The sequence below is a fragment of the Pezoporus flaviventris genome, unplaced genomic scaffold (genome assembly GCF_033815535.1).
Source record: "Pezoporus flaviventris isolate CSIRO_AGI_PZ_B2104156 unplaced genomic scaffold, CSIRO_AGI_Pfla_v1 ptg000005l, whole genome shotgun sequence".
Taxonomy (NCBI): domain Eukaryota; kingdom Metazoa; phylum Chordata; class Aves; order Psittaciformes; family Psittacidae; genus Pezoporus; species Pezoporus flaviventris.
Window position 1 is genome coordinate 16,479,136 of NW_026892553.1, and position 23,977 is coordinate 16,503,112.

Genomic DNA, 23,977 nt, shown 5'->3' on the forward strand with positions numbered 1-23,977 from the left:
GAGTCTCTCCTGGTGTAGAAATGATGGTTGTGCAAGTCTTGTATTTTGAGAGGAAGGTTTGAAACATCGAACTGTTGAGGCATATGGATGTAACTGAAAACAAAGCAATAGTTAATAATGCAAAAAGAGATAAGGAAATGGGGATATTAATATATAATCCTCTTAAAGACAAAGTGAGTTTGGATGTTTTTTCCTTGCAGTTGTGAACTTACTTGAGCAAATTGTTTGTTATGAATTTCTTACAGGCAGGAGTTCAGGGACATTTTTGCTGTTAGTTCCCTGTGTGTCAGTGTACTGTAGTGCACACTGAAATACGTGGCTTTGAAGATGATGGGAGGGAAGAAAGAGGCAGTTTGTAGTGTAGGTGAAAACTGGATGTTGCTGTTCCAAGGATAAGGATTGGGGCCGTACAAAGAAGGTGCTGGAGTGGGGTGGAGATGAAGTAGGTGCTGGAGAGTCAGGCTGCTTCTGCAAATTCCCAGGGGAAGATTGCTGCTTATTATGAATGTTGGGGCCTTTTTCCTTCAGCAGCTGCCACATACGTAATTCATGTGGCACGATGCCTCTTCCTGACAGAAACACCTACTTCTGCTTTGCACAGTTCACCTGTTGCTAGAGGCAGCAGTGAATCTAAAGCTGTAACGCCCAAGTTGGGAGTTTCCTGGCAAAGATGGAGAGAACCAGGCAGAGGTAGCAACCCCTGATCCATAATTACAGTGTGACTGCACTCTAAGCAGGCTCTGCCTTGTATTTTCACGATGTAAGCACTCTGCCAAAGAAATATTCACCTGCTTGGTCTGTAGTTTTTACAAGCTACATATATGAAATTCCAGAACTTAGGCTTGTTCTAGAGGCATGTTTACCCCAAAAGCACGCAGGAAACACAGCATAGAAATGAAATAAACACCAGCATCTCTGTGACTGCTACCTTTGTTCATGCTTGAGTGCGTTTTTATTAGTTGCAGTGCTAACTGTGTAGGCTTTCATGGTACAATCTATACAGCTGATTAAATTGTAGTAGCTCTTAAAATTTCAAATTCTTCACTGTTGTCGCAGACACACAGTATTTGTGTTTATGCACCTCTACACACACAAGGAATATAGTTGTCTTTAAACATGCAAACCTTGTATTGTAGGGAAATCCCTCAACTGTTACTCTTAAAAACACAGGATCTTTCCTTCTTCCTGAGTAAAAGGTGCAGCATGTGCGCTGACTGCTTCCAGTTACTGCATGCTCAAACCTCCACATGCCTCTATCCAGGCAGCTGCTAATCACAATAATTAAGTGTGCATTGATCTGTGTCTGCAATCGATAATGTTTATGTGCAGGACCACAGGCACTTGCTATGGTCCATAGTTACTAACAGACAGTAACTCTTTACGTGCAAGAACAGAAGTGTTGAGGAAAATGTTTTGTTCCAGCAGTTACTGCTAAACAGCTGATGAATTGTTAAGGGAGAGTGAACAGGCTCCTTGTGTTCCCTTGCCTACAGCATATGCTGCAGAGCAGGCAGGTAGAGCTTAGAGTTAGGGCTGGGCTTTGATTTATTGGCACAGAAGAGAAAATTTTAGCTTCTGAGCTGAGAGAGGAGGAGTTGAAGCAGCTTGATGGCATGATCATCGTTCAGGGGTTCTCTGGTGCATGAATGAGGGTGACAGAGGTGAGCTTTTGCAACCACTTCTCTCTGATGGTTTGTGTGACTGTTGCCAGCAGCATTGTCAAAGCAATATTCTGTTGCACTGTCTCAGTGCTGATGAGAATCATTGTTCTTCCTGAGTATATAAGCCATCACAATGTTACCTGATCACTTCTGAAAGCTGAGTTTACCAGTGCTTTACTTAGTAACTACACAGATTAAAACATGTGAAATGGTTTTTGTCATTCCTATTCATTTTTGGAAAAAAAAAAAATCCTGTTTTTTGAAGAAAAAACAGAACCTATCACCAATATGCTGCTTGATTTTGTGGAGAGAAGAAATGCAATCAACAAAATAACTACTGGAACCATTTCTGTAGCTGAAAATTAAATTAGTTGTTAATTCTTTCATGGATGTAATTCTGGACCCTGCAAATCCCTCCTTAGATATTTTGTCTAAAGTGAGTAAAAATTCATGGCATGGATAAAAGCTTTGTCTATTTTATGAGCAACAGGCAAATGATCCAAATGGTGCTCATAAAGCAAATGGTTCCCAACTCTAGGAGGAGGAGAAATATATTTAAAAGCGGCTAGAATGAACCATGAATAAAATCACCTCCTATTTACTAAAAGATGTTATTTACATGAAAGTATTTTGATCCCCCTACTCCAAAAGGAGAGAATGACTACTTTTCTCTCTTTAATGATAACAATGATAAAAAATGATTCTGTTTTCCTGGGATGCTTACTGCTGATCACTGTTGAGAGCTGCTGTGGGATGTGTTTTATCAACAGAGATTGAACAAAATAGCTGAGAGCACTTTTAGTGTGCAGGGCCAAGCAGGCAGTGAAGCAGAAAGTACCACATCTGGCCCCTAATATCATGAGGTGAGAAGCTGGTATCTATTAGTGGTTGGGCAATTTCACACAGAGGTTGTAGTCTGGGGGGAGGAAGGAGCAGTGCTTTCTGTGCAAGGGGAGGGATAGCTTTATGTTGCCTGTACTGTCATGGCTCTCATTTGAAACCTTTGTTCATCTCAGAAGCAGCCAGGTGGCTAAAAATTTGGAAACTGTACTGGTTTGATTAGACAAAAAATGAAAAACTTCATTTTGTAGTGGTTTGTCAGGCTCGTTCCTTATTCTGTGTTGGGGATTTTGTTCTTGGCTATATGGTTTGTTGTAGGGGCTTTTTTTGGCTGTGATTTAATAAGTTCCAAGAGCACTATGACATTGTGAACACGGGAATTCTTTCTCATGGCCATGCCTTTTAACTTGCAGTTTTCTGTATCTTTCTCTGTGAAACCAGTGAATGGAAACTGATGTTACTGCCTTGGAAAATGCGAGACTCGTTCCAATAAATTTGGGACAAGTCCTTTGCAGATAAGGAACATGTGTGGTAGTAGTTGCCCAAATAGGCTTGTCATTGGCTTACAAGCTTTATTTAAATGCTAAATGCCATGTATTCTTGTGGTTATGTTTTTATGCTGCTTTGCCTGATTAAACATTTAGCTGATAAACCCTGTCAAGACTCTTCAGAGCTACTGCAGTTAAGATTACATATTTACAGCCTCTGTATCTGTGGTCAGTTAGAAACAGGACAATTTAAAATCAAAGTAATCTGTGATGGTTTAAATTTTTGAAGTTGCTGACATTATTTTAACAACCTGAAGTTTTGTGTGTAACAGCATGAAATAACATTGTTTATGGTGATTCAGATTCAGAAACAAATTGCTTTATTCTTCCAAATTACTAGGGGGTGTAAATCTAGAAAGAGAGAATAAGGATTTACCGAAGTAAGGAAAAAGAACAGTCATTAAGGTTGTGTAGCAAATAGTGAGGCAAATGGTGAGTTTTGCCAGCATGGCAAAGACAGCAAAACTCCCTCTTCTCAGCTGCAGAGGATTTCTGGTTTAAACCTTTTTTTGATAACTCTTACATCACTATTATATGTGTATCTGGAATACTGCTTAAAAGTGATTCCTCTCCTAGAGGTGCTCAACAGGATAAAACGTGAGAAGGTGGTGTTATTAGTGCTGTAGCTTTTTATTTGTTTATTAATTGTAAGAACTCCAAGTGCTCTCACTCACTTAAGATAATGACTAAAAAGCCAGGGTACAGTTGCATTAATTTTCCTGTCTCAAATGTAGCATAATTACTTTAATGAACACATTAATTTACCCACTTTCCTCATGCTCTTCCTGCTTCACAGTCGTTGCTGTCACTGGAAACCCAGACAATGATGACCCTCAAGGTTTATAGCTCTCTTCTGAGCTCTCTCTGAGAATTAAATATCCAAGGACTGTGACTTGTCAGGCTCAGGTAGTGCACACTCATGTGTGTCTAGCAAATAAGCAACATCTCGCACCAACATGGCTTTATTATACCACCTGATGTAACATTGGTGCATTGCCACGGCAGTGAGCATGACAAGCAGGAGCAATAAGATACAGACCAAGTGCAACCATTTGTCTCTCAAAAGCATCTGAGGAAAAAAATGTTTCCTCTTTTGCATCTGTAGTTTGATTTTCTCTGTCTGTGTGCAGAGCACAGTCCTTTTGTCTCTCTTTCTTATTTTTTTAAGAGCAGATTTAGTTTTTGTGGAAAGGCAAAAATGCTCAGACTGAAATCTAATAACAAATGATAGAGTGTAGTATTTTTCTGCTCAATTTTAAGGAATCACTTTATAATCTCGGAACAGTGGATAACAACATCACTAATCCAATATGTTAACAGTAAATACATTTGATGACAGGAATTGCTACACTAATCTTATATCCCTCCACAGTATAGTTAAGAAATCCACAGGGGGTCTTACTAATCAGTTTTTGCAAAGTAAATCAAGTCATGTAATTCTCACTCCCTCTAAATGCCCAGCAACTGCAGGCAGAACCACGTACAGTGCTTTTTGTTCATCAGATTGTACCCTAATCTTCAGCCACACTTTCCGCTTCAATATGCAAGAAGGAGACTTTTGGAGAGAAATGTCTCCAAACACTCTGACAGAGATGTCTATTCAGTGAGCTGGCAGTTCACCTTGTTCACCTCGTGTGTTGTGTTGTGAAGAGATGGAGCAAGTCCATGTCCTGCACACACATGAGGAGCTGCCAATAAGAAATATAATCCAACCCCATTTGCTGCTATGTATTTGACACATATGGTTTAAGCCAGTTAGTTCAGACCACAGTTTGACCAGTGACATATTGCAATATGGCTTGTTCTAAAAAACTGTCAGAAGTAAAGCAGCTTTCTTGTTTTAAATTATAAACAGTGTTTTACATTAGGAAGAAATATTAACAACCATGGTTAAATATTTGAAGAGAAACAACTAATAAGAATTATGTGCATATTTTGTTCCCACAGTTCATGGGAAGTGAATTATTTTTCATGAAGCCCTGGTGTGCTCTGTTTACTTAGCTCACAGTTTCAGCCTTTAGGATTCAAAATCAGTGAAAGTCAGAATAAAAGTGAAGCTTTATTTGTGATTCAGTGTTTTCGGCTTAGATACAAACAAGTCACCTAAATAGATTTATACACTCTAGCTATATTTAGTATTTAGAATCTGTGTGCTAAAAAGATCCACATTTTATTTGGTGCCTTAATAAATTTACATAGGACTTGGGTATATTTCTTATTTAACAGAACTTCAATTGTAATTCTAACACAAAAGACTAGATAAATTAAAGAAAAAGAAAAAAAGAAGACTAATTCCAGATGAGAGTAGAAAGTGTGGGGATTCTAAATGCAATTAAAATTACCTACAGAAATATCTGAGCTGTTTTTTTGTCAGTCCAATCTTGAAACCTGATTTATTCTCTTTTAAATTGGAGGCCTCGCAAGCTGGAAGGCAGCTGGAAGCAGACTCTTGTTATGGTCTGATTTGGGTACCGGCAGGAGTGATGTAGTGTTTTATTGGGAAATAAGAGGAAAACACACTAATTATTGCACTTTGAAAATAATTATGGTGGATACTCCCATAAACATGTAGTTTTTCCAGCAGCAGCTAGTGCAGTACCTGCCTGCCAAGAGGTACACACCAGGCTTCTCACAGATATCAATGCTGTTTCATTTTAGCTGTGCCTCCAAGTTATAATCTCTGTGGTATTCCTGATGTGCTAAGCAAATAACATATCCAAAACTGAGGGTACAGTTCTGGAAGGTAACTTAATGGAAAGGCCAATTATTAAGCGGAAATGGACATTAACAGTTTTCTGTCTAGCAGTCCTTTCTCCTCATTGTTCCAGTGAATACAGAATAGTACAATACCATTATGCCATATATAAAGCAGGATATCAGCCTGGTTTAGGCCACTGGAAATATTCAACTGCTAATTAAAAAAGTGAAGTTTAGTTACAAGATGTTTGCAAATAAAAACATCAATATAATGAAATAAAGACTTGATTTGCAGTGGAGCAGAGTTGATAAGATAAAACCTGGTCAACAGCAAGAATCTATTTTTTAATCAAGTAATATTTTGGGTCATTTGACAGGCTTTGTATACTATTTTTTTTTAAAGTCTAGTTTTGCCATATCATGGGAGCACTGGGCTTTTGTAGCTGATGTAGCTGAAAAGTCACTCAGAGAAAATGAAAAAAACCAAGTCAGGGTATCAGAGTTGTGAGCACTGAATTTACTATTGATTTCAGCAGGGGAGACCATTACAAAGGCAGAAAAAATTCCCATTTTAAATTTATCTGTCTGTTTTTCAGACCAGCTCATGATTCTATGATTAAAAACTTTCTATTTGAGCTAAGCTGCAGTTCTCTTATGAGTTAATTAAAATAGATGAGAAGTCTACAGACAGCTTCTATGCAGTTTACTCAGTATATTTTCCAGCATTTATCTGTACAGAAGCAGAAAGCCAGTTGCTTTGGGGGTTGTATCTCTGAGGACAGGCACTTGTGTGTTCTTCTCTGTCAGATTGTTCCATGTATTTTCAGAACCCAAATGTCAAAGCTGCTGGGTGGGAAATTGGGGAATAGTAAAGGTTTGAGGTACCTTAAAATAAACATTTTCGAAGTCATTCATTGAGACTTTGAAGAGTATCTTTTCCTTTTTTGTCTACTGTGACAGCAATATTGTCTGCCTTAATTTCTTTGTCTCACACGGTTAAATCTTTTCCTTCCTCTTGCTTGCAAAATGTCAGAGTTGTTATTACAGACTTGCACAGTGGTGTAAATGAGGAAGGAACTGGTAACAGGAGCAGGGAGTTCAGCTGTAGAGCATCACCTGGAAATTCAGCCCAGTGTGCATGAAAACAGGCAACCCCAGAAAGCTTCCTGTCAGTGTGCATTGTACTGGAGCTACAGGAGGGAGCTGTACTTCTCAACGCAGGCAATTGATTTATTCTTCATTACCATACACTGTGTTGTAGGAGATGGGGTACTCAGCAGTGAGATATCCAATGACATTGTTTAAAAAGGGCAGGTAGACAGCTACTCTTTTATCTTGAAATGTGGAAAGCCCTGTCAGTGTTTAAGTAAATCACCACGGACCTGCTATCAGAAAATAGAGATGAGATCTTTGAGGTGCTTAGTTACCTACGGGCAGGCTCAGAATGGCTTTTCTCTCCACGGTGTGTCTGCTGCTATCACCCCTATTTGGCAAGAAAGCAGAGACATTCCCATTATTTAGGAGAAAGCACCAAGTAGCAGAATCATTAAGTTGCATTGGACTGTAACTTACTTGCTCAGAGCTGTGCTCAACATGCATAAATCTTAAAACAGAAAACATAAATGAGGCGTGATTCACTGAGATGTCCATTTCTCTAGTGTCCAGTTGGCTGTCACTTGCGGAGCAGTTGGCTGTGATTTAGGGCAGGATCTGGGCACAGGAACAGATCCCTCCACTACTGCAGTCAGCAGATGTATTTATGAATCTTAGAGTAAGAGGAGTGGTCTGGAAGGCTTTTGGAAAACAGGAGTATAATAAAAGCTTTCTGATCTTGTGTTTTACACCTTAAAAATTGTATTGGCTTCAGTTTGAACCTTTGCATGAAGAGCGAGTGTCTGAGGGAAAGCTTTAGGAAGTGTTGGGCTTTCAACTATCTGTTTCTCCTGAGGTTTTTCTTTAACATTTTTTTCTTTTGGGGAGGGAAGGCAGGGGAGGGAGTTACTTTAAACTTTGACAATGCTTCAGTAAGAATGTTGTGTCTTCCCTCCTGATGAATTAGCAATGCAAATTTTATCTTCCTGGATAGCAAACACAGGCACTGCCATAAAGTCTTGTCACAGGGAATAACAGAAGGAGACACTAGATGCATCGTATGAGCTGTTCATCTGGAGATGTCCATCATGGTCATGGCTCTTTAACGCTGAATGTTTTATTATTGCTCATGATGGAAGAAGGCTGAAATCCAGTGTTAGCTTTCCTGTAAGAGGGACCAATTAGTCACAAATGCTGCTAGGGCCCCAGTGCACACTGACCAAACCATAGTTCATGTATCTTCAATGTTTAAAATAGTTTTAGTCCTAGTTTAGTTAATGAAATAAGGTATTTCACCAGTCTTTTAAGTTATATGATTATTGTTGTGTAGCTGTAGTGGAGATGGTGGCTCTGGGTTGCTGTTGTCAGGTCACCTACCCTCTCCATCAGTTTCTCAGCTATGAAATCACTTGTTTTTCTTGAAGGACATTTTATGGTCTGATTAATTTTTTTGGCTGCAAATTATTGCATATAAAGCAGATATACTCCAACTTGGTGCCCCAGTGGCTATACGGTAATGGCTATTATGCATCCATTCAAAGCCCAAATGAGATGAACACCATTGTTCTCTCCATCTGCCTTTGAGAAAGAGTCAAATAAATAACGAGGCATATTCAGGAAGATTATCACATTATAGTCCACATTTACATTGTGTGTATTAATAATAGCAAGGAGACAGGCACTCACTCAGGGCAGGCACCATTCTGCGTGTGTTGAGCTCTTTTAACCCAGAGCAGCACTGCCATTGAAGGTACTATCTTCTCACTCTTTGGGCTGTGCCTCATGAGCTCACTGGCAAGAAAAGCTGCATGGTGCTTCTTGTTAAGATTTGTATTTCTTAGCTTCACCTAAAAGGGAATGCAAAATAAGGAGGAAAAGGAGGGAAGGCCTTGTGGAGGTTTTGCCTATTCTGATAGCTTTTGATTGCAGATTCTGATGCTGAGTTTGGAGTGACAGAGTCCAGCCTGGCTACATGGCTCCCCTGCATGTGCCCCCTGATCCACAGCCAAGTGTCTTTGCAATGTGTAGGGAAGCAAGTGTGTCCTCTCATAATTAGTTCAACAAATAAGACCTTTTCCCTGATCTCTTCCCTCTGTCGCATGTTCTCCCATCTCATATTCCTGCAAAGCAGGAGCAGTTGCTGATTTTCAAACTATATCTGCCATTTGACTCAGCCTGCCTCTGCCATCTTCCAGCAGCACAAGTGTTTTTTAATAGTTGGAGACAAATAACAGGGGGTCTCAAAAACATGGTGGCATGGAATCATTTGCCACTGAGATGGTGCCTCCAGCCGGCAGTCTGCCTGCCTGTATTTGAAGGACACAGATGGACAGCACAGTGAATGTGCTAACTCTGAAGATGCTTCAAAGAGGTTTGTATAATAAAGTATTTGTCTTCTCTTAGAAATGAGAATATTTTTGTTTAGAAGCTAACTCTGCTTTGATGATGGTAGTTTTTTTCATATATATCATTTTTCCTATGTATAAACATTTTATTTGGAAGGCTCCTGCAACATTCTTCATGCTGTCATGAGCACAAATAAACAACTCAGTTATAACCAGTTGGTAAAATTTAGGAAGTTATATTAGGGAAAATGCTTTTAGAAAAGAATTCCAAGTTTCAGATAGATGTTGGTGCTCCAGCCCAATTGGAGAATGATGCCCAAAACTTTACATTTTGACTCTGTTTTGAAATGCCTCTGTGCTTTCCCAAATACCACGCAGGTGTAGTTAAAATATTTGGTGTGCATTATAGAATTGTAGAATCACAGAATCGTTAGTGTTGGAAAGGACCTTAAGATCATCAAGTTCCAACCCCCCTGCCATGGGCAGGGACACCTCACACTAAACCATGCCACCCAAGGCTTTGTCCAACCTGGCCTTGAACACTGCCAGGGATGGAGCATTCACAACCTCCCTGGGCAACCCATTCCAGTGCCTCACCACCCTAACAGGAAAGAATTTCCTCCTGGGCTCTGATAGATACTAGAAGTAGCTCAGACCCAATTAATGTTGCAAACACTGTGATAGTGGTTGGTGTTTGTGGCAGAATTTATCGTTCCTGAAAAGATGCATATTCTATTGCTTTGTTTTTAAATCCATAAATTTTCACTAGTACTTTATAATGTGATGAATTTCACTATATAGATTGAGTAAACTGCGATCTGAGGGAGAAATTACAATTTGTTTTATTTGTTACACCCTCTCTTTTGCTACTGTTCTCCCTCAGGCTTTTATTCTAAATTCCTTTCCACTTTTGGACAAAGATTTGGGTTAAATAGCCAAGTTGCTGCCACTTGTGGAAACTTCCTCTGCTGAGGTGCGCACAGTTATTGCAATTGCCAAGATAAGTTCTCAGTTTTACTGAGGTGCTCATTTTTACAGTTCATGGTGTTCACAGCAGTATCATCCTCATCTGGAGGACTAACAACTCTGAAGTATTTACAGTATGGGGACATATTTAATACTGGGTCATTCATCTGATAGTACTGTATAATTACATTTTTAGTCTCCAAATTGCTATAGTTCTTGGGTCTGTGGTTCACATAATATGATAAAATACCATCTTTATTCTGTGTATTTAATACAGAACATATGTTTGCTAGAAGATCTTGAACAGCATTCCAGCTATCTGTGCAACACATCTGTGGAGTGTGAGCATCCAGTCCCTTGTTTTGGTGGGAAAGAACCCTGGGTTGAACCTGTAGCAGCACTGGCCAGGTAGAGAGAGGGAAGTGTGAGGAGCATGTTGTCTGCCCTGCATCTGAGATGTACATCTTACACTTCTATTGGTTTGTGGTGGCTTTTCATCAGGGTATTAGCTAGTACTGATGGATCAACGTGATAGTACAGAATGCTTTTAATATGGATTCAGCCTTTTGAAGTATTTTGCTGTCTCACATTTCACACACATGTCATTGCCTAGCTATCCTTCCACAAACCAAAAGGTTGTGTTAGCAAGTATGTCAGAGGCCATGCCTCTAATCAGTGTAAGCATACTGACAGAAATGTGCAGAGTGAACCTGGGGGTTCTTCTGTTTGTTAACTTTATACAAACCCAAGTATGGAAGGATTACTTACAGTTTTGTATCTCATTGCGTTGTGGAAAAAAACCTGTAGTTTAAACCTGGTTGCTTGGGTTTTTTTTTTGTGAATGCTGTTACTTAAGGCCTTTAGAAAAATTTGTAGTGTGTTTCTCTTTTCTGAGAAGTTCACTTTCTATAATCAAAGATGGATGATGCAGGTTGGGTTTTTTGTCCATTCTCATTTATTTCATTGTCTTTTTCTTGCTTTTTTCACTTTTCCCTAGAAGAAAGCTGGTCTTTACAGTGATTCTTTGTCGCGTGCTTGTTATGATTTTGTCCTTCCAGATTTTGATTTTGAGCATTAAAGATCATTTCTCAAGATCAGTAAAACCTTTGCTATGTGAAGTGGATTCTTATTATTTTTATCTGCTGATTTTATTTTCCTGTTCAGCAGCCTACCTGTGAGATGATGGGACAAGGCAGGCAGATCTCAGCGAGAACAAAGCTTTTGGTGCTATTGAGTCTTTAACTGCTTTCGTCTATATGTCTAACACACAGATCTTTGTCTGTTTAAGTAAAAGTAATGATGCTTTATGATGTGTTTCATTCCCTCTATTTGAGGATTTACAAGTGATGTGACTCAGAAATATCTGAACTTTTTTCAAGAAGGAGCAGTGAAAGGAACTAGGTTGCTTTATTTCCTTTTCAGAACACAGCTAAAATGGCAGGCTTCTGGGCTTGGCAGTTTTACAGCAACCTGAGAAAATAAAAATAATCGTGCCATCACTATTTTATCTTACTTCTTTCAGATGTGCTTCCTTCAGAATTGCTTCTTTCTTTCATATTTGTGGAACTGTGCTCGGCAGAGTGGCAGCCTGTTCACAAGCTCTGCCAAGTTGAGGATTTGAAAGAAAGTAAACAACTCGGTTGGGAACATGGATAGCAAGTGTTGCATAGACTGTAAGAAGCAGAGATATGCTGCTGTATTATACAAGAGTTCACCTAATGGAAAAATGCTGTTTTCCCCTTAGAATCTGTCTTGCTAGCTACTGTAAAGTAAGCCAGTCGTGCCTGACAGCTCCCCTCTCCTCAGGCAACTTCTCTATGAAGTTTTTTACAGCATTTTTCCTGAATGAGAAAAACTGATTTTTGGCCCTTGGAACATAAGACAATATTTATAAGGAATAAATCTTCATGCTAGAATTACCAAGAAAGAGCTGATAGGAGGAGCTGGAAAATACCTGGGAGAGCTGCAGATGGGCAGTTATTTAAGTCTTGTCCTATGTATGTGACAGTTGCCACTCATGTGTTCCTCAAATGTTAGTGTATTCGTTAGTGGTATTTATTCTATGGGCTACAAATCCATTAATGATACTTTACAAAAGAGTACTCAGACCCTGACAGATTCCAGTTTTTGCAAACAGGCATGATTTAACTCAGCTGGTTCTCAAGTCATGTGTGTATTGCTCCTATCCAACCTACAAAACAGCAGTGAGATGAAAGGCAGTTCCTCATTATCTTCCTAAAGAAGAAGTGGGACTTCACTTTCAAAAACCATCTTAAGAACATTGCTTAGTACAATTTTCCTGAAGCAGAAAGACTGATGCTAGAAGATTTTCCCCTGTTTCTGTGCTATTCCTCTGTGGGCTTCAACATCCTCTTTTGTATCTCCCCAACTGAGAAATAGCTGAAGCTCAGAATAGACCCCAGACTTAATACTGTATTTTTTAAGCCAGTCCCATGGCTTTCTGAAGCCCTGTGACATATGTATTAATTCAAGGGATTGCAGGTAACTCATACTGTATGTTCTGCTAAATTACTTCACACCTCATGGCAGCATATTTTAGTTCTTCAGGGATAAATTTTACCTATAGCTGTGCTTCACTGAAAGAGCATGGCAGAAGTTGCTCTCATTAACTCTTGTTCGTTGCTATCACTTTGCTTTAGAAGCCTAGGAATGTGACTGATGCTCTACATTTAAAATTGTGTACATCAGACTCAGCAGAATTATTGGAGGCGTCATTTAAATTGTCAGTATAATGGCTACCTTTTTGGATAGGAAAATTCCTATTCCACTTAAGCAGTGTCTTGAGAGATATTTTTAAATGAGATGAGCAACAGAATATTTTAAATGTTTTTTATAGGTACCAGAACACTTATACTGGTCCTTACTCAGTGATCTTCATTCTCCAGATAAACTAAGCTCCCTTAGAAGGCATGGGTGGCAGTCATGGTAGTAAGAGATGCAGAATGAAGAGGAGGTATAAAACAGCTGATGAGATGTTGTAAGCAGACACAAAGGGAACCTGTGCTGATATGTGAGAACATATGAAACAATGTATGTAGCAGAAGATGAAACAAATATAGCTGCAGAAAAGAAATGCTTCTGAATAAGATTGTTTAGCTATGATAGATACGTTGTCAACCTGCTGCAGCTAAAAGCTAAATACATGAGTTGGAGAGGAAAAAAAAATCCAATTGAACAAAATCAATCATTGGGGTGTAGGCTATTAAATGTTGACAAGTGGTAAAGGCTGGTTATACTGCTCTAAAACTTTGGGGGATAGCAAAGCACCTTTGAGTAAACTTGCACTCTTTAAATCAAAAATGAAAGTTCGTTGTTTTCTTTCATGGCATTATATGTCAGGGGCCAGTATTCTCAGAGACTGTTACACAGTGTGAAATTACTGGTTTACTCGGTTCTTTATATTTCTGACCTTGAGATCTTGATCAGTACAGTTTATCCACCTGCCAGAGCTGCAGAGTTCAGAAAGAGTTTATATTCTGTAACAATAAAATTCTCAATCTTTTTACTTAAATAATGAGCAATACTGTTTATGCAAAGTAGAAATCAGGTAATGGATTCATTTCAATCTATAGGAAACACTGCACAGAAAGTCCACATGGCTCCTTCATTTTTTTTTTTCTTCTGCAGCCAAGGAATTCACTATACAATTGCATCAAAATGCAAACTGAAGTCTTAAAGAGACAATATTTCAGGCTCTTTGGAATTGCTTTCTTAGAGTAATAAAGTTCCATTGATTTCTACTTCCCCAATATGTTTTAGACTACAAGGTTTAAATTGTTTAAATTTATAGGGAAATTAGGGAGAAAAGGCAGGGTGTGTCTCTAAGTGTGGAAATACAGGGCTTCTATTGCATATTTCTTTATGCATTGATCTGATTGTTATTTTGTGGTTCTGCCACCTTCAGGGCTGAGGACTAACGATCAGTACTCACTCAAAGAATGAAAGGGAGCTGGTAACCAAATTTAACTGTGACAGCCTGCTGTCCTCTTCGCTTATCAGTGCCTAAAAAATGCACTTCTTTTTATGCCAGTCAATAATAGAATAAGCTGAGGAGTAGTAAGTGATGAACAGTTGTCATAACTTTAATGTTTCACTTTCTAGATCTACAAGGAAGAAACAGTAAAACCAAGAGCAAAAGAAGAGACATGTCTACTCATACTGTTGGTGAATTTTTCAAAAAAGATGATTTCTTCTGCCTTGTAATCTGTGTTCACTTGCTGTTTTTCCTCTGAGATACATTGTTGGGGTATTATGATGCAGTCAATATCTAAGCTTTCAACACACACTCTTGGGGCTGGATTGTACTGAACAAAATAGCAGGTCTAGGACCCTGAAGGGCCACCACGTTTGGTCGCTTCTAAGCCTGTTCTGATCTTTTGGTCAGCTTTTATGAGGTTAGGGCAGGTGGGTGTTAAAATTATTTGCTTAAATCATTGTTTTAGTATTCTTCTAAATGCTCCTTGGAGGGGATGCTTGCCTTAGGGTTAGTGACAGTTCCCTAACAAAAAGAAAAAATTGCTTCTAAATAAAAGCACACTGGAAACGATCAGTCTTCCATGGCTGCAGTCAGCTAGTGGAACAGACAGCAAAAAGTAATATTACATGTTATCTGGCCTGTTGCAGACCTCTAGGCGTTACTACAGAGCAGTCAAGGCTTCTCTGTGCAGTGGAAGAAACTAAATGTATAACTGCTAATTAAGCCCAGACAAAATCAATGTTATGGTGTGTTTCCTATAGGTAACATCATATGGCTGTGGCTGACTTTAAGGGGAAACTAAGGCCAAATGAACAACACTGCTGCTGTACATGTGGTAGTTTTCCATAGAAACAAATAACAGGAAATACTGTTGTGACCTTAGCTGCTGCAAAGGGGTGTGAGGTAGCAGGAATTTCAAATCCTAGTTGTGATTTTGGGGATTTTCCAGATGTTGGTAAAGTTAGCAAGGATGCACAGAAATGTGGATATCTTTTGCCTTTGTCACCTGTGAGAGTGGCAACTGCCCATTTAATGTTACATTATCCTTACAGAAGACATATGAGAATGGAATAATGTGCATAGATACAAAATGGTTTTGTCTGAAGAGAGCTCTAAATGCTTCCACAGCAAATATGCTGATCCCTACCTGTTTTGGAGGTGGGTGACGAATTCCTTGGTGGCATAAGAAAGATCTAGTCAGGGCAATGACAAGTTGATTTTTTGACATGAAAAGATAATAGCATTGAGAATCATACACTGTAAAAACCTTATCTTCAGCATCTTGGTAAAACTGTAGTTAAAAAGGCGACTTCAAGGCATTGAGTGGGAAGAGTGTCCTGCTGGTAGTTGGCCCAAGAGAGCACCTTATGGCAGGATTATATCTGTGGGATAACCAGATATCCTTTCCTGAAGATGTTCGTGTGTGTTACGCAGAAATATTTGCAATCCCTGTGTGTCGAATGAAGCATAAGATAATTTACATGATTACTTAGAAATTCTTTGGTTTAGTACTTTCTTCTTTTTTTTTTTTTAATTCTTTTTATGTTAGTTGATTTTGAAGAAATTTGGTTTTCTTGTGCTAATCCTTGTTGAAGAAACCCAGATGAACTTTTCGTTTTATAATGAGTTTCAGTATGCAAGAGACTAAAAAGATTCAAACATTCCTAAAAGGCAAAGACAACTGGAAGTCTGAAAATTCCTGAAGTTCCTCCAAAATCACTAGCCTACATTCTTTATTTAAAGAGAAGTGTGAAAATTTAAGGGCTTGTTTTAAAGGTAAAATCTTTACTTTAAAATAGATCCTTGATGTCATGCGTGAGATAAATCATAGCAGTGGTTGTTTTGACACTCTGGAGTGTAGTTATGTTATGCACTGGTTTCCCCAGAGATCTTAAAATTTAACAAGCAGAGGCCAGTGTGAGTAATGAAATGAGGCAGCAGTATAGTCATTTCAATTATACTTTTATTACACAGCCATTCTTCGTAGAGCACTTCATACTTTTTGCAATGCTTACTAGAGTATGAAGTGCTTTGTGTGAAGGAAGGGTGGCTCTGATTTTACGACTAAGTGGACAGCATGATTTCAACTTGCTTTGACTGCAGTGCTGGGTTGTAGCAGCATGAGTAACACTGGAGAGCACAGGGAAGAATGAATGCGCTGCTTATCTCTAATGGCTGAAACCCTCCTCAGAGAATGATAGGATTTGATAATTCAGTAATTTTGTTAGGAACGGAGGTACTTGCAAATGCTTTATGCTTCTCTGGTTTGTTTTGAAGATGATTTACTCTTTCAAATCTATGGTTAACAGTGGCTACCTCCCTCTCCCAGCCCCAACAGACCAGTACAGCAGCTTTAATATGAACCATGTTCCTTATTGTCTTTTTTTTTCACTGCTTATCTCAGTTATTTGCTTGTACTATATGAATTATTCTTGAATATTTATTTCTAATATAGGCTATCATCTAGAAAGGCTATTCAATATTTTGAAGTCTTAATAGTGTAATGTACTTGAGATTATGAATATAAGCTCCCTTTTCGTGCAAGATGGCACTCTAAGCATGTTATACAATTACATGTATAAGTACACAGATAAAGATCAGAAAGTTTAAACCATCTTTCTCATTTATTACATTTTGAGGAGCAATTTGAAGTTATTATAAGGGATTATATTAAAATAACTTTACATTTAAGACTGCAATAACAATACAAGGTGCTGGAACTCCTCTGGGGTTACACAGGACATTAAACAGCTTTTGTTTCTATAGTGAATTTATCATGTGGCCTCTCCTTGCTTTAGGGTATGTATCTTTCTCTGTTATTTCATGTGCCCCTTAAACCTTCAGCATGGTCAAATGGCCTCAACTAAATGCACAACCAATGCATGTGGCACCCAAAGAGAGAGGGGTCACTGGGCACGTTGAGGACAGTGTTTTAGTGGGGAGAAGGAATCACAGCTGCTTCTCTGGTAATCGAACTGCTGCACATATTCTGGTCAGGCTGCGGTTGATATTAAATTCCCATCAGAATATACTAACTTTTGTTCTCATAGAGTGTTATTAGATATCTCCCTCAATGTCTAAGGTAATTGTTAATTTAGACCACTTGTGTCTTTCTGAGATTAGGGAGAAGGGAATCTATTTTTTCTCCCTCTACAAGCAGACCTGTTAAATCCTTTAGCTGAATGGATAACGATTACAAGTCTCAACTGACAAGCTACAATTTTTTCAATTCCTGAAATGTCATTTATAATAACAGAAATGACTAGCACAGCTACAATATCTGTGTTGTGAGGGAACTGATTAGAATTTCAGCTGGTACCAAGAGGTATGCTTTTTGTATGCAGAGGGAGGCTGTTAGATGCTATTCATGTCCACAGCTACTCTGGCCAGCAACGAATATTCATACTCCTTTCTTACAAAAAAATGAATGTGATGGTATAAATGCAAACTGCCACCATTGATGGAATATTATTAAATTCTTCTGATTAGAAACAGATGTGCAACAATTCCGGTTACAGAAAGCATTGTCAGGCTGTAATGCTACAGTGCAAATGCGAGCATATGAGGAAAAGAGGGAAAACTGAATTTTAGGAAATGCAAAGGAAAAGGATTACTTTCTTGTATTTGCTATTTGTGCTCTGCAAAAAAGTGACCAAGGATGTCATATGTAGTGTTTGAGACAGAGCTGTATCTCTTTGCCAGTCTTGCAGCAGGGTTGTTTGGCTTCTTTATTTTTCTGTTCTTTTTAATCAGCACTTGTTAACAAAACTCTTAAATATGTTGGAATGAGTGTGGAGTTCATGGTGTCAGTTGAACAGTTCTGGTATAGGAGTGGCACTAAAATTCAGGAAGCTTGTGAACGCTATCACTAGATATAAGTAGGATGTGCTCAGATCCCATTGAAGTTCATATGGTGTTCCTGCTGTTGCACCTTTGGACCCCAGATGCAAGAGTCTGTTGGAGGAGCCCTGCAAGCCTGAGCGCTGATTACGGAGTGACAGCTCATGTTCTGTTCTTTGTATCTGCGTAGACTTTAATACTATTGGAAAATCTTCTTTTCCCTTATAATATCTGTGATCTGAAGTTAGCTACTTATTATGCACCCTTCTTTTCTTTTTTTTTTTACTTTGCCTCTGAGCTTAAGAAAGAGCATTTTGTTGGATAAAATGAAGGTGAATACCTTGATGCAAAGAAGTTCAACCAGAATTGCTCCTCAGCAATTTACCCAGCCATTCTGTTCAATTGTGGACACATGGCATACTTCTCTGCTTCCTTTTACTTATTTTATCCTTCCCATGTAATAGACCACCCTAGTACAAAGGATGTTCTGTCTGACAATATGAATACATATTTTCCAGGAATAAATTAGGACATTTCCCAATGCTCCAGCACATCCGTGTTTAATATAGGCCAATAGATCAAAGACAACTACTGTGGCTTCCCTGCTGGGTCTGTTAAAGCCGGTATAAATGTGACCCTTTCTAAATAATACAGTACATATTATAAAGCCTCTGTTTCCCTAGAGTTAATATATTCCATAAGTTACTGAATTTGGGTTTCTTTTCAAGTACATTTTTCTACGATATGTCTAAATACATGCCTAGTTAGCTGCTACCTTATTTTACGAAAGCACCTATTTACCTACCTGCACCTACCATGCTGTGTTAGATCTGGACTATGAACCAGCAGCCACAAATAATTTATCCAACTAAGAACTTCTCATTTCATGTGTAGAGCCCTCAGATGGTTAATGATTCAGCCATTTACCAATTTGCTAAGGAATAGAGGAGTATATGGAGAATCATATTTTTACATCTGTGATTAACCTCTGCAATGTAATTTCTACTTCTGAAGAGTAAAGTATATTTTTTGGTATCTGTAAACCAGCTCAACTATTCTTGTGAACAAAATCAGTGTGATTTCTCTCCACAAAAAAATAAGTAAAATTGCTATGTGTGTGTAGGAGAAATAAAGAGTGCTGTGTATGTTTATGAGACTGGAGTATGTACACAGCCTTTGAGAGAGCCTTGTGCGATACGTTTGCTCACACATGAAACACAGTACCTTTTCCAAAGTATGGAAATTTGTGAGCTGTAATAGCAAAGAACTTTAAAATGCCGCATCATTAAGCTAAATATTAGCACAAAGAATGTCATCTCACCACTAGAAATGAGTTATCAGAACCTTAATGTAACTTTAAAATCTTTCCTACCATTAGGTGATGCTTTGTTCCTTCATTGTGAAATTATTATTACACCAAAACTGGGGGGGGTGTGGGGTGTGTGTAAATGTAAATCAGAATGAAAAGGAACAAAACTGAACTTCTTTTTTAGTAGTATTCCAGGTTTAGAAAGTCAAAACCTGTCTAGTATCCAGCATGTAGTTCTCAGATTAAGAAATGACAGAATGGCAACTTTGTAACCTGCAGTAGGGGAAATCTGGCACAGCTCTAGTCTTTTGCCATATTTGTAACCCACATTATACATGTTTCTGTTAGCTTCCAGATAGAAACTAGAGATACTAGTACCCAGTTTCATTATGAGATTTCATAGTAATGTTTACTGATTTTTAGGAAATGAATAGGGTAAAATGATTGATAATATTGCTTATTTCTGTAAATTTCTGTAATGTTTTTGTTTTCATGCCCACGTAACTGAGGAGCCGTGAGCTGTTTGCTGTCCATGTTGCTGGGTCACATCAGCTGCCAAGATTGATGTTCAGCCTTGAGCTCATGCATTAACTGGCCCAACTGTCTGATTGAATAGTGCACTAGAATTCCACTATGCTTTATTTCTTCTCTGTCACGCACTGTATTTATTTATTATCCTCGCTTACACAATTTAGTATACTTTGGCATATGCTCATATAAATTACATCAAAGATTAGTGAGGTCTTTCATTTTCCCCAGGAGACTGAAATTCAGCATTGTGAAAATTAACCAGCATCACTGTCCCCTCCTACCTCCTGATTTAAAACTCGCAGGATGCAAGTTGAGCAATATTTGCTTAAATTTGAACTGAAAAAAGCAGCTACAATCAGAGCTTCAGAGGTAGTCAAAAATGGGTCATCACAAAAATCATTCTTTGTGCTGGTAAATACAGTAAAGTGGTTGTGCACTTCGGATGTTAATACTGAGAGGGCATGTGTAGCAGACCCGTTGTTTCTGACTTACCTAGGCATGTTTTTATAAGTGATTTGTTATTTAATGAATTTTCAGGGAGCTGAGGGAAAGCATCAAGTTCAATATAAACAAATCATTTATTATATAAACAAATGCGATCTAAATTACAGTGATTTTTCACCTGATACAGATCAGTGCAAAGTAAATAGTCATTTACATTACACCATGTAACTGCAAGTGTTTGCAAATGGCTGGCAGTGTTGAAGAGCAGAGGCTGCATGGTGGGAAAGGGCAAAGTTCTGTCCCTTTCTCTGACCATTTTCTGCTTGAGGGTGCAGAGTGATCTGTGGCAGCAGAGGAAACCTGCCTTCCTCCTCATGCAGTCTCTCTTGGGAGGTAATGGCTCATGGGCTCTTAAATCTTAAAAGAGCATTTCATACCCAAGGAGATAAAGAGGCCGCAGTCTTTTCAGTTACATTCCATTTCCTTCCCCTGCACAGTTTTTTGATCTGTGGAAAACTAATTATTCTTTCTGTAAAATCTGATCAGTTGAGAAGGGAAGAGAAAAACTTGGATCTGACCTTTCCTGACTTTACTGCTACAGGGCTAAAGTGGTTCTAAATGTTTTTTTTTCAGATGTGTATTTTATAGACAAAATAATTATTCGCTTAATTCCCAACTGTTGGAACAGCGTTGGCCTCTTTGAGTTGTCTTTGGGAAACAATCAAGCTTGGAAAACGTGTCCCATAGCATCGCAGAGACACTAGTGGAGAGCAGTAAGAGAGGGAAGCGTTAGCAGGCAGCTCTATCAACTAGTTGACAGTACTGTCTACGTACCTGATGTCCAGAGGATGCCCAGTGGTGCAAGACTGCCTATGCAGAGACAGGCACACACAATGTATATGTGATCTCTGTATTGCATTATTTTAAAAGGAACATTCTTAAAACTTGGGAGAGAGCCCTGTTATTGGGGTTGATCATTCCCTTAACCGACAGGGGTGCTAAAAACTCTTTTTCTACCTTGGTGGCCAGCTGCTCTGTGTCTGTCTCTCAAGTGGTGAATAAGGTGGTAGTTGGTATCAGGCAGAAAATGATTCCTGCTAGCAAGATTGACCTTCACTTGAACCAGCAGTACAGTTAAGTTGTTGGTAATGATACACATTTGCTCCAGCCTGGTGCATTGGAGAATATTTTTCTGACCCATTTATTCTTCTCCCTTGTATCTGTAGCATATTTTCTTTTTCATGTGCTTTACCTCTAATGATTAATAGTAAACCTAGTGATAAATGTGAACCAAAGGCTGGCAATTATAATTTCATTAATCACCTAATAATTGGGGTCCAGGGCTCAACTGTGACTTCAGGCTTCTACATCCTAAAGAATTAAAGAGAAATTTCTATTAATCACCATGTCCCAGCTGCTGACAACGGCTGTTCTAACAATAGATCTAATCATTTCAAGATGTGCTACAATTAGCATGAGGATGATAAAGGAGCCCATCGTCTGAGCCAGCCTTCTGGTCCCGGGAGGTTGCAGGAAGGAGCCTTTCTATTACACCAGTGATTTACCTCTGAATGTGGTGCATTAAAGTCCTGCATCCCTGGAGATTGATAAATGTTTAAAGCTTTTAATAAACTTAACCTGACTTAGGGAATCTATTCAAAGCTGGATGGTTTGTTGCAGTCAGAACTCTCTGTGGTGGTTTGTGCTTTCCAGTTGCTGGGTGGTGCAATCCCCCAGCCAGAGAAGAAAGATGTTGAGATTAAGGAGATTGTCTGTTTATTAATTTGTGCATGAAAAAACATCTGGTTGCAATTCACTCATTGTGCCTCAGCTTCTTGTTAAGGTATGAGCAGATGTGTGCTAAATGGTAAATTAGGCAAGAGTGCCATGCCTGGTCTTGTGTAACCGAAGGGCAACTTTGAAACACCATTAACAGCCCCTCTGTCTGGCTATGCCAAAACCAGTGAAATGTGCCTTAAGCTGCTATTTCAGACCTCCAGCTGGTAGGAGCAGTTTTGTATACATTTTCTAGAGAAATTGCCTGAGTTCACTTTCTCTTATCTGCCATAAATACAGAAATAAATGAAGCCACCACCAATGTGTGAGCAACATTCTGAAAATAAATACTCCATGCATAGAGGGATAATGAATTTTCTCAAATCTACATGTGGAGATAAGGCACGGGTATCCATGTTTGAGATACTGACATGATGTAGCTAAGGCAACTGGAATAATAATTTCACATCAGAAGAAAGCTGGTGTAAATGGAATTCCAGGCAGTTGTATACATTTTCCAGAGGTTTATTTAAACTCTTCTCAGCAGAAGTGAAATTTGTCAGAAACACGAAAACCTGCTGATGTTATCAATGCTTAATGTTTACAGTAAATCTCTGCAAAGGTTTTTGGTTTTGCATTGAAGATTATAAGTAATCTTCTAAAAACAAGCAGAGACTTTTAAAGGTTTCTATATTAAACCTTCAAAGCCAAGAATTGTGCATGGTTTTAGAAGTGATGCTGTGTTGTATTCATAGGATATTGCTTAGCCCTTTGGGGTGTCAGGGTATAAAAGCACATGTAGAAAAACTCAGCTAAGACCTGTTCTGAAACAAGATTGTTGAACTAAATGTGCTAAAGCTATGGAGACAATTAAAATCAAATGAATTTTGAATGTTGATCTGATGTTTGAAGCAGGCTAATCATACATGGGATAAATGATCTTGTAGAACAATGTCATTATTTTATATATACACAGAAAGTACTACCTGGACCATTATTTCATAATTTGAAGGAAGGACTAGAGCTTTGCTCCTTCTGTATCACACCTTCATTCAGAAGAGTGGGCAGCTTGCTGTTCCTGCATAGCCATCCTAAACAAGAGCATTGGGTCCTGTTGCATGGCGTCAGGCGGTTCCTAATGAATAGTAGAAGCAAATGGGAAAACTGCTTTGCAATGCGTCTCTGAGCTGAATACACACTACTGAAAAGTTGAATTAAAATCTTCACCCAGTGATGAGGTGAATCGCATCTGATTGAGGTGAGTCTGAGTAGTTTCAAGTAATGATTTGAGGTGAAGCCAGCATGATCAAATATGTTGTTATAGAAATTCAGCTTTGTGAGTAATTTAATTGTAAATAATTCAGGCAGTGAATTTAGCTTCCTTTTCAATTCAGATGCTGTTTGAAAGCGAGTTTTTGTTTCCTCCATGGTATTTGCTATTCTTACTGTTTTCTGTTTAACTCTGAAGCACTGAACTGTTTGCTTTGGTAGTTTGCTTCACCGCAATCAAATCTGAGCCATTCAGCTCAGTTGGTGTTGCTGTTTGTGCTGCTTGGCGAAGCGTGCATCTTAAAGAGAGGACTTGATATAGCTTCTGAAGCTTTAGGTGCTGAGGCCAAAGAAACAAACTGTATCTTTAGTAACTAGGTTCAGTGGAGCTGCAAGCAGCTATGCTTCTTTGTGAGGCTCAGTTAAATCCTGGTTCTCTTGGGTAGGTTTTAAGACTTTTGTCTTTTTCCTACATGTAAGCAGGTGCCTCGTCTGTAAATTATGCTTGTGCTGATGGGAGAATTTGGAGGCTCTTGCCTGTGAGAATTTGTGCACACAAATGTTGCTGCTTGCCAGCATGGAGGGGAACTGGTGTGAAGGATGGAGTCGTGACCTTCTGAATTCACATGAATTGCATTTTATGGCGCATTCACACAAGTTTC

The 23,977-nt window shown here is 38.8% G+C and overlaps 1 protein-coding gene across 5 annotated transcripts in view; it reads left to right on the forward strand.

Moving 5' to 3' along the window:
- PCDH11X (protocadherin 11 X-linked) overlaps positions 1-23,977 on the forward strand; it is a 491,394-nt gene that overhangs the window by 233,105 nt on the left and 234,312 nt on the right. The gene's annotated exons all lie outside the window — the stretch shown is intronic.